The sequence below is a fragment of the Falco biarmicus genome, chromosome 6 (genome assembly GCF_023638135.1).
Source record: "Falco biarmicus isolate bFalBia1 chromosome 6, bFalBia1.pri, whole genome shotgun sequence".
NCBI lineage: Eukaryota > Metazoa > Chordata > Aves > Falconiformes > Falconidae > Falco > Falco biarmicus.
The window spans coordinates 67303184-67322401 of record NC_079293.1 but is presented as its reverse complement, the minus strand read 5'-3'; the positions used below and the strand labels follow the sequence as shown (position 1 = coordinate 67322401).

The following is a 19218-nucleotide window of genomic DNA, read 5'->3' as shown; positions in this document are numbered from 1 at the left end:
TATCTGTATGCTTATTATGTTGTCAAGGAAAGTACTTGATATACAGCACGTGTCCACTGCTTTGCCACTGTGTTAGTACTTCAAGACAGTACCTCTCCTTTCCTTAATGACAGAAAAAAACATTAACTGACCTTCTGTTACATTTAAGACAGCATCTTTTTTCTTGATTGGGAGCCAGGATTGTGCTGGCTTAGTATGTTGTGCCATTCAGAGGTACTCAGGTGGTCTTGAATGAAAATAAATGTGTGCTGTTTGCTAAAAATCAAACCATAGCACTGTCATATATTTGAAAAGGCTTACACTTGCATGTAAGGCTTATGCTTGTATGTCCAAATAGTTTAAAGGGTGCAGTCTTGAACTGTATCTATGCTGGAAGAAACGTTGTCAAGAAGGCAGAGGTAACGGTTGACACCACTTAGTAGCATTCAGCTACTAAGGATATCATGTGCAGTCACCATGCAAAAGCATACTTTCATTATACAGTTGTCTTTCTGGCAGTGCTGTGACTAGTTTAGATTGGCTGTGGCTAAATATGTGGTCACAAACTTCTGGCCTGAAATGATAGGCAGACGCAAGGGATCTGTCCCAGGCTCTTTAAAACAAGCATGCTATCACCTTGGTTCCTTAGTTGCCCTGGTGTGTATATTCCTGTCAGTTCTTGGATCAGCCAGGAACAGTACCTATCCATAGCCCAGGGATTTATGTCAGTTCACAGGTAGTTTATATGTATGGGAAGCAGGCAAACGTTTCTGAATGGGAGGTGATAAAAGGAAGCAAGAACCAAGGAAGGTGCTGGGTTTTCCATTTCTTGTTGACTTCAGATCAAGATTCATTGTGTTCCACGGAAATGCACTCCCTGCAGATGAAATGCATGGAATTAGTAGCCAAGTGAAAAACACTGGCTAGTGCTATGTAAATGAATGGGCTTTCTGCCCATGCCGGTTGAATCTGTGATAGCAGAACAGCTGAGCAAACGACCTTCAACGGCATTTGATACCAATGTGGTTGCTGTTCCACAGTGATCTTGTATCTGTCTATACTCACAGGCAAGGATGCTTTAAGTGTCATGTGGTAGCAAGCATATTGACTTGGAAGAGAGAACATCCAAACTGAATTTCATGGTCTCCCTTTGTCTCCAGTGTGATTCTGGGCAGCGAGCTGGGGTGGCATATTTTTCACCCAGCTTCATATACCTGAATTTGAGTCAGTTCTCTCAGAGTTCCCTTTTCCGTCCATAGGGAAAACCAGCCAACATTTGCAACACATTTATCAATCTCTTTCAGACATCTGCAACCAAGAAGTTTACCTTTAGTCAGATGAAACTGACACTTAGCACCAGTCTTTAAAATGTTTTGAGATGTCCGATAATGCAGATGAATACATACTGGACATATTATCAAAAGTTGGTGGAGATCACTCTAGGCTGTTCTGCCTCCCCCAGGAGACTAAATACCCTTAAATCAGTTTCTGGGCCTCTGGATTAATGATGCTAGCTTACTGGGCATAGGAGCCCTGGGTGCTGGAAATCTATACTGCTAACTGGTAGGGATGGTTACTAGCAGTTTTGGTCTGACTCAGCCAACACTCTTTTGGACAATTTCTGGGCACAGTTCAGGTGTTAAAAACAGACCAGGGGTCATTGCTGGCAGGTGACTTGGATGTAGCCCTGTTGCAGGGGCTAAAAGATGCTTGTAGGTTGGACATAGGCCCTTCTGGGTGAGTAGTTTGCAGTGCTGTAGAATGGTTACAGCCATGGCTGTAGCCTGTGTGTCCCTGTTTCTTGTTTATTAAATTGTGGCCATAGCGTTCCCTGCCTTGTAGTTGTTTATGAGTGTAAGTTAAAGCTCGTGGAAGAGTGCCCAGCCAGGGTAGTTTACAGCTGGAGCAGTTCCTTGATCCATTTTGCACACAACTGTAAAAATGCTTGTGTCTTTATCAGTGAGGACAACTGGGGTGGGGGGAGGTAAATGTGTCTGCAGGTAGAAAGGGGGTAGCAGCAACTGCCTTAAACCAGCATTGCTGCCAGAAACTTCTTTAAAAGACCCCCTGCCAACTTCACCTGCCAATCCATGGTCGTTTGCATAGTTCAGTATATTGGCTTTAGGGAGCCCCAGAACAAAGGGTTTCCTTAAAAACCTCAGACTTTACTCAGATAAAACTCCCACTCATGCCCCAGGAAGTTTTGCATGATGAAGAGTGATGGGATGGTGTCTCAGCTTTGCAGTGTGTACTGCTTATAGCCACTTTCTAGTTTTGTGGATGAGTAAGACTGTTCCTGTTTAGAGGGAAACTTGGAGTATATTTGCTCCCGCTCAGTTTGCTGGAAAGTTTTTTTTACCATCTTCTTTGTGGATGGCTTTTGAGGAACCTACAGGTGAAGAGGAAGGGCACCCGCCAGAAGGAGGTGCCTTGGGTGAGTGCTGAGAAGGAGGGGGCTTTGAAGATCTTAGCAGGCAAGCAGTGCCATTTAAGTTTCTTAAGTTGCCCGTACTCCCACCCACATGAGACCCAAGATTTTGGAAGTGAGAAGTTACTCAGCCCTGGCAGGACTGCTGCTCACCCCAAGCTCAGCCCGTCAGTCTGTTCAGTGTTTGGGGATTCTGAGATGCCTTTTTTGCCCTCCTTTGCTGGTGTGGCAGGTATGCTGCATCATGTCTTTCGCTTCTCTGATTCTGCAATTACTCATTGTTATTTTGTGTGAGCAAAGCAGGCTGATCTTACAATACCTTCCTTGTCAGCATGTCTTGCAGTTTCTGTTTCCTTGGATGAAGCAGTAAAGCAGTGACTTCAGGGCCAGAGAATTGGGCCTGATTTCGTCAGCTGGAAGGTGACTAGTTAAAATCTAACTAGCAGTCTCACACCCAGTGCCTGACAGGAACAGTCTTTGAAGACTATTAAGAAAACAAAAATTCCCTGCTCTGTCGTATAATGGAAATGAGTATACTTCAACGGCCATCCCCTCTAATCTGTTAGCCAGTCCTTAGCAGCTTACCAAGCCTGTATTTAACCTATTTCCCTAATGGCAATTAAGAAATGTTTTCATTTCCCAGGGAGAGGATTGCCAATGAAATCCCCCTCTCCCCCAATCCCCATCCTGTGGCTCCGCTCTCTCCCTCCTCTTCCCCACACCCCAGCTCCTTCTTCCTTAGCCCAAGGCATCCAAAGCATTCCCCCTGTGTTTGGGTAGCATGCAGTGAGGAAGAAATGATTAAGCAGCTGAATGTTTGAAATCCAGCTAAATGCACCGATTATTATCTGCTTAGGGCTTTCTTATCTCGAACTGTGTGGTGCTTAATGGCAGGCCCATTGTTTTCAGCTCAAAGGTATTAATGAAGGAATCAGGGCAGCAGGCTGATGTCATAGGTGGCTGAAAGGTGACTTGCTGCACTGATTTCCCTTACTCCACCCCTTCACAACTCCCTTCCAACTAGTTCAGGAGAAGGGTTAGTATTTTTAGAGTGGAGGGGAAGGACAAAAACAACCCCACCAACAGGCAGGTTGCATTTGTGTGTCTGGTAAAGGGATTGCAGAGGCTCCTAAATATCCTGCTTAAAAGATATACTCTCTTAGCTTCTGCTCTACTTTCTCACTTCATAAAGACTCTGAACTGCTGGCACGGGTCTCAGTGTGAAAGCGGTCGGCTGGCCCTTGCTCACACCTGCCCTAGGCACTGGCCAGCAGACTGCATCTTACCTTCTGACCTGTATCCGAGGTTTCCACTTGGTGCTTTCAATGCGAAGAAAGAGCTGTAAGTAGCTGCTACCAAGGGTTACTTCTTGAGGCGGATGCAGCCCCCAAGACGATGTACAACTTGAGAAAGTGTTTATGTAGTCAAGTATCAGTTGTACTTTTTGGCACTCTTCCGAGTGAAATTGCTTTTTTCTTTTTTTTTTTTAGTGTACATTAGATGCAGAGTGATGTATGTTTGTGTGAAGAGAGGCTTGTCTCTCTGGGGGTGAGTGTATTCAGTTTTCTGTTACATGGTACAAATAGGGGAAGAGGTGAAGATTCAGAGATTAGTTTTCACTGTCATTGCTTGTATTTTAATCATATATTATTAACTCTGTAATTCTCTTTGTAACAGATGTAATCTGACATTCCCTGCTTTTTTTGTCATGGACTTTAAAAACATGCTGCTTTCTGTGACTTAAGAATGAATATTATTGCTGTACACTGTAGACTTAGCATCACACTGCCTAAGTATGGTAAATGCAAATAAAATTTCATCAAGTTTTTTTTTTTTTTTAACGGACCCAGCTATGAATTTGAAGAAAAATGTGTTACCAGAAACTGACTTGTGGAGCTTTTGTGATTTATGAAACAATAAAAGAAAAATAGGTTTTAGACAGTGGTGTCATAAGGTAGTAGGCAGAGGTCTTGTGTCCATACATACCCAAGCAGCTCTCAGACAAGAATAGAAAATAATGCTTTTTTTTTTCTTCATTTGAATGAAACAGACTTTTCATGTAGCATGTAATTTAATCAGAGGCTCTACACTTAAAATTAATGTCTTTGCTGGCATGTGGTTAGTAGGTTAGGATTTCTGTCTTACCTAAATGAATGAGTGAAGAGTTTACTTTTTTTTTCTTATTTTTTTTATTGCTTTGGGTTTTTTTTTCTCCTTCTCAGTTTAGTTTTAGTCTGGTGAACACGTGGTAGCTTTCACTGTTCACTGGAGTATTTCATGCCTCTTGAAGGAGGTGTCTAAATAGTCCACAAGCAAAGGCTAGACCTCAGAAGGGAAAGCGGAGGCAGGAAAAAGTGGCACTGAATATCCACACATGCATCAAAGCCAGCTGCTATCTTGATGACAAAGATTTGCTTAACAGCGTATCATCAAACATGGAAATGTTCCCTTCCATTTTTTTTTTTTTCTGAGGAAAAAACCCAAACCTGTATACTACTAGATTTCTTTTGATACCAGGTAGCGTTCTGAAGGAAAGACCGGAGAACTTTTAAAAAATACTAGCTGAGGTGCTCCAAAAAGATTTGAGTGAACTGACCGGCACTTCCAGTCCTGTCCTCTCCCATCCCCCCTCCCCATTTCTGTAGGCTCAGCAGTAAAAACCTATTGAAATGTGAGATTACCGAACTGAAGCAATCAGTCTGAAACGATTAAGGAAAATTACTATTCTTTTCTTCAGATGACCAAAAGTCATTTTGTTCAGAGTTCCTTATCTTCGAGCTGCTGTTTCACAACTGTTTCTAAATTTGTATTTCCTATTAAAATCTAGGAGTGCTTTTCCTAGTATGTAAGTTTTTATGTAAAACCATCACCAGTAGTTATAGCAGTGGGGTCTGTCTTTCCCCTAAAATTATTAAATTAAAGGAAAGAGTGTTTGTTTATTTCTTCAGTAATTTAGCAGATTATGTGTCAAGCCCAGGGTGAAATTTTGTTTGCTGAACTTATCTTAAACCTCAGGAGGGGAGGAAGGTTCTGTTTAAAGGTCAAAGTATTTCAGGATTTGAATTCAGTGTACTTTTTACCTTTAAAGTTTTCCCTTACCCCACCCAGACCTCGGACCTTAGAAGCTTTTCAGATGTCTTACACATGTTCATCTTGTATTGAAAAATTTGAAATGGTTCTAAATTAAATCCTAGGATAGTTAAATATCCACGTGTATATCATCCACTGTGCATAGGCATCGCTCTGGGAAGAAATTCGGTGTTTGAGGTTAGGGGAGAATGCTGGAGCTGACAAAATTCAGATGCTAATGATAATTAATTTATGTACTGGCAAAGATAGGTGCACTGCCAGGTGCTTTACAGGCAGATAAGATCTGGTTTCAGCTTCAGTGAGTTTACAATCTGAGGCCCTGGTGTTGCAGATAGTTATGCATGTGAGTTGTGCCACCAAGTGAATGACAACTCATGCACGTGAAGTTACTCACCTGTAGTGAGCATTTCTGTGTACAGTTTCAAATACATAAGCTTTTCAATTGATTCCGTGGTGAGTCAACAATTATTTGGTGTGATAATTGAAGTTACTTAATAAGCTGTGCAAATCAGAATTTGAAAGAAAATACAGGAGTCGCCTTTCCTGAAGGGAATGGAAAACTGAGTTTTTTCTGGGAAGTTTTTTAGAACACAAACAGCCCATGTTAGATCTGGCACTTCCATGTCACTCTGGCTTAAATTATGTCTATTTGCTTACAAATCACACAGGAGAAAAAATCACCGGATAATTGGAAGGGAAAAGTGTTATTCCCCTTCCTCATTTGTCGTGATGCTGATCTTGGGGCCACATTAGGAGTGTTTCCAGTGAAATTACTTTCAAGTCTGGGAAAATTTAATCAGCAGAGGCCTTGGTAGCTGTAAATTTGTGGCAGCAGTCCCTAATTCATCTTGTAATTCTATGACAGGCTCTGAATTGCCCGTATTTGGCCAGGGATCACCTCAGTGGACAGTTAATGAAAGAGTAGAGGGAACTTGAAGGTCAGTCGCACTGAATTCTTTCTTCTTCCTGGATGTGTCTTTTTTATTGCAACCTATCTTTCTTTGTATAATTTATTAAAAAAAGTCCTTTTTTTTTGTTTCCTGCAAAGGCAAATCTATCCCTCTTTGTTCATCTGCCTTCTTTTCTTGAAGCATTTATAACACAGCCAAAAAAGTCTCAAAATAGATGTTTCCATTGAAATTACTAAACAGAATTACACTTTAGCCAATTTCTGTTTCTTGTCCGAGTGTGGCTGTGAGGATAAAACTGCAACAGATGCTGCAACCAGGTATGTTTTTGAGAGTGGAATGCGTACATTGACCTGTAAATCTGATCTCAGTACAATGAGAAGACTTTAGTTACTAGCTCAAGCTCAGAATAAATTAATTTGAACTTCAGAAAAGCACAAGACTGAGGAAAATAGCACAAGAAAATGCATTTGGGTCTGCTGGATTGAAACTAACCAGAAGATAAGCTGAAATAGCTTTTGTTTATTGAAAAACTATAGTAGATGGGTACTGACTTAGCCAGAAACAGAATTTTCTTGTGACGAGTGTAGTGTAACAGATATGTTGAAAATAAAATGGAAAAAATCAAAACAATGAGAAAGGCACAGAATAAAATTTATAATGGCCTTTCCATTTTCTTCTTTCCTCTTTCTTATTTAATAAAGTGAATGCCTGTTAACACTATTTTCTCTTTTTCAGGATCTTTTCTTTCTTTGGAGGACACCAGCCTTAACTTTTGTTTTTCTCAGTCACTTTCTGCCTTGGAGTACCTTGTGTCTTAATCTCTCTCTAGCTTATTGCTTCACCCAGTTTGCCTCGGTTTTTTATCTTTTTCCTATTGTGTTTTTTTTTGTCATTCATTTTGACTTCCATTCTGAAATGCAGTATCTTCCTACCTCAGAGTTCCCTTCCCCTGTTTAACCTGTGTCACAAAAAAAAATTTTAGGACTCACCATCATTTGACACTTCAAGATGAAGTGTTTTGAATGACCACTTTGGCTTCAGAGGAAAAGAAAGTGTTGGTAGATGAAGTAGTGGTTTTTCAGCACCTGATCTCTTAGCATCCTTTCAGTCACAAAAAAAATCACTCCTGCTTTCTCTCAGGTTGAAATAAAAATCCTTTGCAATGCTTGGACAGCTTAATATACTATTAAATTGAACATACAAAGTGGGGAGAAACAGGAGATAGGAGAAGTGGGTAGAGAAGTACACTTTCGGCCTGGTATACAAGGAAAAAATTAAAAAAAAAATATTCAGAGGTGAGTTTGTTTTTCAAAGTACATTTAGTTTAAACTATCTGTAAGTATTACCTGCATTTTTATGGTTATCATCTAGTCAAGGATGCCCTTACTGTAAATACAGTACAATGAGCTTTTCTATTTGTAAACTTGGGATTTCATGTCACTTTTTAATAGGCTTCAGAAGCACACGTCCATTTGACTAGCTGTGATACAGCAGTGGTCATTACTAGCTGCAGGACGTGCTACTTAGCATGCACTAGCTGTGGCTGCCTCAGGTGATGGGACATCTTTTGTGAACAGTGTGACTGTGACCACTTGTCTTTTACCAGCACCAGGGGATTTCAAGCTTCAGCACTTTTGCAGATTGCAAGTGTGGTGTGGGAAGCAAGATGATGCCTCCTGACTTGGTCATGCTCTTGCATCCGTGCAGACAGGAGGGGGTTTTGCCCATACTGCACTCTTTCAAAGTGATGCCAGCACAATCTCAGTCAAGTCCTATTGAACAAAAATTGTCTTTGTTCTTGCACAAGCCAATGTGGGGAACAAGGTGGCCTCTCACAGTGTTAGCAACACAGCATTTCTACACGTGCTGAGTTTCCCATGTTTGTGCAAGCAGCCACTCTGAGAAGGTTGATTGGAAGTGATAAGGATTGTTTTGCATCTTGATTTTGTGTATTTCTGTTTAAATCCAAGTAAGAGGTCATATTTGAAATGCTAGAGTTGGCAGTAACTGCAGCATAATAAAATTGCTTGAAGGAGAACATGAATATCTTCTGGGTTTTTGTAGGCTATTGTTAATTTAATATAATGGGGTGTCAAGCTTCAAAAACCATCATATGCTGTGTGTTTATGAAGCCCTTTTATTAATGGTGTAAAAAAATCCAATACCAACCCGAGAAACTTATCATTGTGAAAGGAGAAAAATATTAGTGCCTTTCCTGACAGGGTTTCTTTTCACAAGAGATTCCTCTGTGGAACACTAATCAAGTCTATTCAGAAAGGCCTTAATTAATTTAATTAAAATCTGTCAGATCAAACTGATTAGCCTGACATCCAGCCTGGTGGGAGGAAGGAGACTGGTACATGCGTTGTAACTGTGTTGAGGTGGGCTTGCTGTCTGCAATCAGAGACGTATGGCTGCTGCAGTGATCAAAGCCGTCTTTCATTGTTGTTGGAATAAATGTTACAGCTCCCCCAGGCAAGTGATCCAGTTTCTTTTTGTTGGAAAATATTTTATACCTCCATAGCCCTGGCAGCTCACGAGGGGATGGCAGGTACCTGGCTCTCGTGTGATTGAAGGGGAGCACCAGGTGACCTTTCCTACCCTTCTGACGATGGGAATACAGATAAACATTTTTCATCCCTTCGCCGTCCTCTGTCTTAGCCGTTGGCCATGACCACTGCCACACAGACAGGAGAGAGACAAAGGCCATGTCGACAGGGGTGGCTGTGCGCATTGATGGTGAGTGTGAGTATTACTGCAGCAGAGCCTTCCACGGAATGGTGTGTCCGGGTGGGGCATGTTCCTTTCGAGGACTGAACTGAGGTGGGAGCTGAGAAACTGCACCCTCTGCTATCTGGCAGCACTCATCCAAAATATGAGGAACTACCTCAACCACAGAGGCTTCTTAATCCTACAGCTGCTAATAATGATGTGTGGTTTCTATGGCAAACATCAGGGCAGCCAATGCAATCTGTGTCTCTAGCCCTTTCCACTTCCCCTACCCCACACATGTACTTACAGAGTATCTCTCAGCTTCAAAGCTTTTTTTATAAACACTTTTATCCATTGTTATAGTGGGATGGATCCATCAAAAGGGTAATAGCTAGTAAATACTCAGGTTTTTAGGCCCCAATCCTGCAGGCGCTTAGGCATATGTTTTAGCTTTATGCTCTGTAGTTCAAGCTTCAGTGGAACCATTCACACTGCACGAAGTTAAGCATCTGTGTAACTTAGGAATTGCAAAGATTAAATAGCATTCCCGTTTGCTAGAAATCAAAAGGTAGATGAAAACAATGACCCCAGCTACAGAGGAACTGCAGTTCCTGAAGGAAGAGCAGCAGCAGCTGACATGAAAGACTTGCTAAGAGGAGACCTGCTAGTGACATGTGTTTGGTCTCCATTTGTGAGAAGGGCCCTTCTCCTGGCAAAATGCTAAGGACCAGTTTCTCTGAGTGTGGAAATCATCTGGAGCATCCTGTTCCAGTTGCATGGGCACATACATAGTGAAAGCATCTTTCTACAGTTTCACACTATGTATTCAGTTTTAGTACTTGGGCTTGACCAACTTGTGAAATGGTAAGAAATGCATTATTGGAAGAAACAGAACTTCAGTTTCATCTGCAGGTATTTTCCCTGACTTGTAGCTTACCAATATTTGCTGGCCATGTTAGTTGAATTGATACTGATATCCTTGAAACAGGCAAGGTAGCTTTAGTTTGAACAGTGAGCCTGCAGTAAAAAGGGTATGTTTGGTCCGTTTAGTTTCTTACCAGTGGAAAAGCATGCTTTATGGAATAATTCAGGGTCGTAAGGGCAGGGCAGACAAATACATAAGAAAATGAGTCAGTAGCCAGTATATTTGGATTTTTTGAAAAAATGTCATACTTTGCCATCTCTGCTATCTAAGCCTGAGCTTAGATGTGTAGACACATTTTCCCCTACCTGCCAAGAGCTTCATTGATCCTGATCTTGTATTATCTCCATGCTGGCCCAAGGATCCACTCATGATGAGACCTTTTTGCAAGGGAATGTATTTCACAGTGTCTGCATCGTTTCAGTTGATGATGACTAAACTCTAGCGGTTTCTTCCTAGGGGAGTACAAGAGTATCTTATTTTTCTTCTTGCTTTTACCATGGGGTCCCTTCCCTTGTATCTTCCCAATGGCTCCATTATTTGTGTCTTAAGATAATACAAAACTGAATTCTATTCACCTGTACTCAATAAATTGGATTCTGCTCTAAATTTTTTTTTATACTTAATCATCAGGTACCTAGCTTGAAAAACTTCCAAGATTCCAGTAATGTAACTGAGAGTGAGTGGTTGGTTCAACACATTGCTATAATGCATGTTTGTAGATGTAAATGGGCAACAAGAAGTAATTTTTAATGAGATATTTCTTAGTAGGATTTTATAAAATTTGTCTTTTCCCATAAAACAGCTGTACTAACTGTACGTACTGCTTGAATCAAAGTGAGTTTTATTTTTATTTTTTCTTAATCTTTTTTCTTTCAGCTAGCTTAATATTTGTGAGGAAATAACACTAAACATTATTGATCTATTTTTTTCTTTTCTTCCTGGCTCCTAGGTCACAGTTTAGGCCCTAGTTCAGCAAAGTACTTAAGAAGAGGCTTATCTTTAAGCACATGTTCAAGTCTCAGCGGAGTAAATGAGAATTAAGCAAATACTTAAGTACTTTACTGAATAGGGATAGAATTAAGCACGTAGTTGAATGTTTTGCTGATTCAGGGCCTTAAAATTAAAAATTAATCTTATTTGCTACAAAGATTGAAAAGCTAGGCACTAGATTTGGATCTTGAATTAATATAAACCAGGAACAGGGTAGCACCAACTGTCACAGGAACAAGGGGGTATAGGTGTAAAAAGGGGTAAAGTTGGGGTTGTTAGAATTGTGGGTAGGACAGGAGATGTGTGTTCCGTTCCTGCAACTGTTTTACACTAAATTAATGGAGATTGACAATCCCTCGTGTTTCAGGCCTGGTGCTGGTAAGCCCTGGCATGTGTAAAAAGCCCTGTAATGGTAATAGCTGCTGTGCTAAGTCTATAGTTGCAGAAGGGGCTTAATCTTTCTAAGCCTCAATACATACTCTATTTGTCCTGTGAAGTGAAGGTAATGCCACTTACCTTGTTTCACTTTATGTCTCCCTTCTCTATCTGATTGCAAACTCTTTGAGGTGGTGAAGTTTCTTTCTACATGCTTGTGTGATGCCTGGCATGGTGCTCTTGCTCATGGCTTCTAGATGGTTTTGTAATAAAAGTCCATAATAATAAAACTTACGCTTTGAGCTTGACAAAATAATTTGTGTGATGTGACAGAGTATCATTGCAGCTAAGGTTTTTGTCAAGTTTTAGGTTAATACGGTTAATAATAATGGCAGCACTAAGTAGTTTACTGACCAGCGTAAGTAACTTGTGAGACTCTCGAAAAAAAGATTTGAAAAACCATGGTAACTTTACACTGTTTTTTAGAAGACAGCTGCTGTTTTCAGCCTCTAAATTTGAGCAGCTTTTGGATGAATGAAGAGGAATGTTTGCATGAACGGGTTTTAAGGACATTCGTTAAATCTGTGAACACCTAATGTAAGTTTTTAGTGCCCATGAATTCCCTTGGAGAATTTTTTGTATTGGTAATAAATGTTTGAGTTGTGTAAATGAAGTGATTTACAGCCATTGTTTCTACAAACATGGAGCTTGTTCTAAGGCAAGCTCAGTGTGCATCATGATGCTCTGTGTTGGGGCAGTCGATGTTACCCTTTAGCCGTGCTCAGAGAAGACTGACTAACCCGAGTGCTTGTCTTAAACTAAATTTCGTTTAAAGGATACCTTAACAAGTATGCATAGTGAGTGTAACGTGATCTGTAGGGGTGCTAGCTAATAGTTAACCTAATGGTTAAACCGGCTCTGTTGAACCTGTGCTCCTTGAACAAAGCTATCAGTGTGGGATGAGTTGTCTTATTTCTGCAGACAGGCTAGTGTAGGTTGGAGACTTAATGCTTTCTTCTTAGGAGTAGAAGACAGCGGGAGGGCTTTCACTGCCTGCTCAAACAGGGAAGGGAAGGATGGCATCACGTTACCAGAGCTGCTATTTTCAAATAAAGATGGGAGGGATGAGGGTAGTGGGGTCTCCGAGTATGTCCTGAAGTTTGTAGGGTGGCTGACCTCAACTCAGCTGTTACTTTGATTTTTTAACTGACTGTTGTCTGAACAGGTGCTTGGTGCAGTATAAAGCTTCTCAGGATAGTTGGCGTAACTTTGCTTTCATGCTTTGAGAAAGGGGAGAGAAATAGGCAAGATCATGCTTTACGCAGGAGGTTACTATGTGGAGATACTCTGTGCAGTGCATGCAGGGGCAAGATAGTGCTGAAACTTTGAGCTTTCTGTACAAGGCAAAAACCTAATAGATCAGGTGAGTCAAAACTGTGCATCTTGCTTATATGCTGGGGGATTTGAAAATTTTGTGGAATTTGCTTGTCATAAGGCATATGGGATTGACAGTCTTGTTTTCTGAACTTTTACCAAGGCAAAAATGTGCATTTTATATATGGGAGAGACCTCTCACCCAAGCACAGTTCTTGCAGTGATAGCATTGCATGGTCAGCTTGATTAATCATCTTGGCTTACAAATGGGTTGAGTTAGCATCTTTATTATGAACAGTTCTTGAACTGTTAGAAAAACACTGGTTCTGGATGACTTGTAATTGTCTCTCTTTTTTTATTTTTTTTTTTTTTTTTTTTATGGCAAACACAAGTCCCCTCTATGCATATGAAATAAGAAATAGAGGCTTTTGTTGAGCATAAGCAAATTATTCATTCCTATGGGTAGAAACCCAGAACTCAGCATGAAAGGCTTCAAAAGCACATCTAGAGCAAAACCAATGTATTTTGTTTTGTTATGGCAGATGAAGTTGGTGTTTCAGTTTTTTGACCGTGGGCAGTGGGTGATATATTAAGTATTTAAGAAATTGTCTCTTCATGATTATTTTTTCAGACTAACTTTTCCTCCTTTGATGAATTAAGTGACCTACCTGTACAAACAAATGAGATTGTTAGCTCTGAATAAAGTAATGGATTTATAACTTTATAGCATCCACTACTTGCAATAGAAGCCTCTGTTTAGGACAGAAGTTTAGAATTTGATGCTTTTAAGGTATTTTTATTGACCAGGTAAAAATTATTTGTTAAAACGTTGGGTATTCAACCCCCTCTTCATTTAGGTTATCCTTGCACTGGTGTAAGTACATTTAATTCAGTTAAGTTCCCTGTGACTTAGACCATTAAACATGTGGCAAGAAACAAAATTATGAGATAATTAAAAGATAACTAATTTTTATTTTTGTGTGGTTTATTAACAGTATACTTAATTTGACTGTGGTTGTACAAAAGGTCTGTCAATTAAGTTAATAGTAAATGTCAGTTTCTAGTTAATATGTCAGAAAAGCCTCTAGAGTACATAATGATTATTTTAGGACTCATTCACAAAATAAAATACATAGCTGTAAATCTTTTCTTATTTAGTCTTTTAAAATTACTATCAAAGAACAAAACCTTAATTTGTAGCCTGAAGTTATTTTGTTGAAGTAATTTTTCTTGACAGACTCATTCATACATGAGTATAGTTTGATATAACTGATTTGATTTATAATGGAGAATGAAATAAAAGTGAAGATATTTTAAACCGATAAATGAGATATTGACAGGCCTGTTTTGTCAATTCTGCAGTAACTTTTTTCTTAGGCAGAAAAATCACAGACTCTTTCTGTGAATTATTCTACTAACTGCAGAAAGTTTAACATTATAAATCAAAATTTTTGAAGTTAATCTGAAATCAGGAATCTGGAATGACAGGCTGGTTTTGGACTCCGTGTTTGTTAAGACAAAAATGCATTAGCTATTTTGCTAGGAAGTGCCTCTTTAAGCATAGCAGAGTTATGCAAGTTTCAGATATTTTTTTTTTTTGTTTCACTAACATCCATTTTATGGAGGCTTTATGAGTTCCAGTACAGCTTCCAAATATTGACAGTGCCGGGGCTGGATGGAAAGTTCAGACAAATCTTGAACCTTCTCCTGTTGGTTCTACAGACTGTCTGGAGTCCAAAGGTTACGAACTGCTTGTAAACTATCTCCAGAATAAAAGCCTGTGTGCCAGGACATCAGTGCTGGTATTGTGTTCTCTATTCTTTTACTAATTTGCAGTTTCTCTCCACCCTGCCCCCGTGGATTCTCAATGGCCTGAATTGCTTCAGTCTATTTAATTCAGTGAGGCTATGCTAATCGGTGTCAACTGAAAGCTTGTCCTGAAACCCTGAGACTTTTCAGAGATGTTAATTTGCTTAGTACTACCAAAAAAAAAAAAAAAAGTTCTAAATTGTCCTCTCCTGAGGCACAAACATTAAACCCCTGGATTCAGCAAGCTATTTAAGTGAGTACGTTGCTTTTAATGGTACTGATTTAACAGAACTTGCTTTTAACCGTAAGCACCACATACAAACATGAGGTAACTGATGTAATTTGTTAGCAGTGAAGGGTCCTAAATGGTCCCTTTGCAGCATTTTTTCTCTGCTGGTGTCTGGCAACATAAAGATTAAAATTTGCATTCTAAATACTTTGTACAAGATTGACCCAGTGACTACTGATGTCAACGGAAGTCTTACTGTGTTTCTGAAGTTAGTTTGCTTTGCTTCACTCTGCAAGACATGCAGACTAAATCAAGTAAGATCATTTATGTCCTCAAACGTGAGACAATAACATATTGCTCAGCCTATTTCCCAGAGTGGATGTGGACCCACTGGAGAATCTTCAAGCTTGAGTTAGGTGCTGATGCTCTCCAGGTAGCTCACTGGGAGAAGATAGTGCTCAGGAGAGGACTCCCAGGAGCCAGCGAGCTCAGCCAGAAGAAACATCCTGAGTTCGGGTTCAACAGTACAATCTGTGAGTTTTTGCAGAGTGGAGAGTGGGACATAGTCCAGCCTCATCCTCCCCCAATAAACTGAATTGCCTATCTGTGCTAGATAACCTTTGAGGATCCAGGCTTCTCAGGCAAAGTGGTAGACTTCCTCAATGTTACAAAAAAATGTGTTTCTAAATGAACATTTCTGCCTAAAGCCCTTTTCCAAAGAAATACTTTTGCTAGGACAGGGAGCGATCACTTACAGCTTTCCACAGGCAAACACTGTATGTATTTTACTTCCAACTGTGACAAATTTACCTCTATTAAAAATTAGTTCATTAAAAAAATTTCAGTAGGGAAATGCAATTCCTCCTCATTGTGTAAACATAACAAATAATACTCATCTCCTTTGATTGGTTGTTTTTCAGACATGAAATTCCTCTAAACGGATCTAATTAATATAAAAATTTTAAAACCAACATAGTATTTCCCGTGCATCAGTGTGTGGGTTTTAGTTAGTACAGAGTATGTAGAATCAATGGTTCATCCAAGTGATCAAAGGTCCAGTGAAGGCAACTTATGTCTTTAACTCTGAATTGCTCCTCAGTGGTCAACTTGTTGCTTTATTCACCTGAAGTAGCTTTCTTTTTCATAGAATAGCTTTTACCAAAAACTTCTTTTGTGCCAAAATTTTTTAACAAGGCTTTGAATGTTCTTAACTCTTAGTGAGATAAACTGAAGTTTAGTGTGTTAAATATTTTGAAGAAATAGGCCTGCTGACTTTTAATTTGCAGGTCTGTCTTGTACAGCATGCAGGTACTCGGCATCTCTTGTACTGCATAACCCATATTGCATGCACAGCTTGCGATATGGGCAATACATTTTGTTACTATTTATATAATAACACATATATAACATATATAATATAAAAATAATAAAAATAAATAATAAAAATAATAAAAGTAATATTTTGGCAGGCAATTTGTGGGGCATCTTACCGAAATACGGAAAACTGATGCAGAAAGAATGGTGATTAAGGCATATTTGGCCTGTAGTCTTAATTCTATTTTAAAAATAGGCAGCAATGAATTATTAATCTTCAGAGCTGTTAAAACATTGCAGGTTGTGGGATGTGAAGGCAAGCCCTGCAGAGGCGAGCCCTGCAAAGGCGAGCTGCACGGGACACCAGCACCCCTCGCTCTCCAGTGGCCAAGCATTCCATGCCCACCCCCACCCCCCCACCCCCGCACCCCCGCACTCACCAAGATCTGTTTGTCCAGTGATGCAAGGGTTTGCCAATTAAACAGTTCACAGCAGTGTTTGGGGCAGAACCTGTGGACATTTAACCAATTGAACAATTTATTGCTGTAATTGAAGGGGTTAGCTGGTGTTTATTAACTAGCCTTCCTGTCACATTCGAATGGCTGGACTAACCCTTGGTCCCTGACTTGTTTTCAAGCATCCCACTGGTGGTGTTGGCGCTGCAGTTGTCACTCTTCAGGCTGCTGCTTCAAGGCCAGCACTTTACTTATCCCCTTTTGCAAATTCAGCAACATTACTGGGCTTTTTTTTCACTTGCAGAAGCTAGTGTTTTATTACAGGTGAAGTACTGTCCCTTTAGAGCAAAAAGGAAACAAAAAATAAATTGGGATAATTAGGAAATTTCAGCAAACCACTTCTAGCTTGAAAATGGGTGTTAGGCTTTGTAACCTCAATGTAGCATTAGTTTATTTTCCTTTTATGTTCATGGTCACCTCTACTGTCTCCATTGCCATTAAAGCAAGTTCAGGACTAGGATAAAGGCATCACTGCCGTGGCATGCAGCAGGGCTTCCAGTCAAACTGCTGAGGCACACACAGTGTGGAACACAAATCTCTGTTCAGGGGAACAATGAGTCCTGATGGTGATAACAGGCTGCTTCTCCCCCTTACCCGTGGAAGCTTGTATAACTAGAACTAATCGGCTGTTCTTAAAGTGCAGTTAGCAGGGATGTTAAATCAAGGCCTGACAGGTGTGAAATGTGTTCCTTTGAGTCCATTCGAAAGACACCCTGTCTGACCAACCATAGGAGGAGCCTGAAGCAACTGTGTCTATAAACTTGTAAGGTTTTAGTTTGTTGGAACTTAACAGCCTGCTTTTATTAATCGCATTTAAGTCAGACAACATTAACTCAGCAGAAATGGATGGGAGGAACTTCACATAATACAAACATAATACTTGGTATCACTTCCATCATCGGGAAAGGAAATGCTTGCTTCCGCCTTCATTTGGGTATGGGAAGAAAAGAGAAGACTACTTAAAACCCCCGTATTTTAATTAGTTAGGTCTGAATAATCTTGCATTAAGGAATATTCAGTGTTTCCCCCCCCCCCCCCTTAACTTCTAGTGCAGTTTGATAATCTCCATTTGTAATGTTTGCTACTTCACTCATTTAGTTGTTCTTCATCCCACTAGGCACAGCACATAGCAGTGACTTTAAAAGGTGTTGTCACTGAGAGTGGCATTCTCATCAGCTGTTCAGGTATTATGTAGCAATCTATGATGGAGCTTCAGGACTTGTTTAAGGAACTCAGGCTGGATACATCATTACCAGTTCAGCTTCTTTACATGTGGTATAAAGGGGCTCAGTCCAGTGGAGCTGCACCAATTTATACAGGTCCGAAGATCCTGAATTCAGCCAGCAGACTCTGTGGGATGCTGAAGGGGTTCCAGCGGAATCTGCGGATGGCTGCTTGTGCTAGTGGGCTTCAGGCTTGGAACTAGATGAGGAAGTTTGTATTTCTCATTTTAATTAAAAGGGGTGTTCACAATATAAGACTAAAAGACAAAGCCTACCCCAAAGACATGCATCTGTTTTACATAAAATAAATGCATTATAAAAGTGAGAAATTGCTTGAAGATGGTCTTGATACTGAAAATTATGTGTGTTCATGGGCACGCATATGCATGTATACTGCTCAGTCAGCTAGAATTTTCTCCAAAAGAGAAAAAATCTCTATTGTTTTATGATGCATAGTCTGGTCTGAAAAACGTATGTGTAATGCTTTGCTAGTTCATCCTTCTAGGAGTACCTGAATGTCTAGAACATTGTAATAATATTTCTCAGAAATATCTTAGAAGATTTGCTAGAAAAGGTAAGTCTAGAAGAGGTCTCCCTGGTCAGTCAGCCCAGTCTCCTGATGGGAAAGGCAACTTCATAAAAAAATTATTAATGAACAAGGCCTGTCATACCAAGGCTAGGGTTTTTTGCCCCACCGCTGTAATGGAAAAGCCCCTCTCAGACTAAAGAACTTCTGACCTTAACTTGCTCAGGCCAGTTTTGTTCTTCTGTGAAAATCTTCAGCTGAAAAAGCTCAAGAAATAGCTCCTTGCTGTTTACCCCATGACATATAGAGCACAACCATGTCCTTTCCCAACCTTGGCAAAGCCAGAAAGCAAGAAAGATCATGCTTGCGTTGTATAATCAAACAAGGTTCAGCAGCCCTTAAGGGTATGAGCAGTGATTGAGATAGCCTTAGAAACAGTGTAAGTATGTCTCTGGAGTTAAATTTGTGTGCCTTTCTGAGCTGTAATGCATCTGCATTGCTTTCTTGATGCAGCAATGTCCCTCACAACACTGCAGTTTTCCACAGATAGCAGGCTTGGTGCTGGCTTTGTGGGCTTTACAGCATGATGTAGACATGCTCTTTTGCATCTTTTCTAGGAAAGGCTCTGCATTTTCTAACCTATTGCCATCTAAATTGGTCTTGATTCAGCATGGATGACCAGCCTAAGAAATGACACCTTCCATCCAGAGCAGTAGCAAGGTTTGTTATTTCTTTGGAACCCATTGCCATTCCATCAAGACATCTGAATTTTCCAGGTGATTTATAGGTTTAGTATTCAGTTCTTGATTTGTGAGGGC

At 40.1% G+C, this 19218-nt stretch overlaps 1 protein-coding gene across 3 annotated transcripts in view; it reads left to right on the top strand.

The window, feature by feature from the left end:
• The window catches only part of PRDM1 (PR/SET domain 1), a 105347-nt gene that overhangs the window by 35831 nt on the left and 50298 nt on the right, over window positions 1-19218 (top strand). The window contains exon 1 of one of the 3 annotated variants that reach the window (XM_056344745.1): window positions 3516-3748. The exons of the other annotated variants lie outside the window; for them this stretch is intronic. The gene's annotated coding sequence lies outside the window, so the exon portion shown is untranslated. Of the gene's footprint in view, window positions 1-3515; window positions 3749-19218 lie in introns of those variants that run through there. 3 annotated transcript variants of the gene reach the window in all.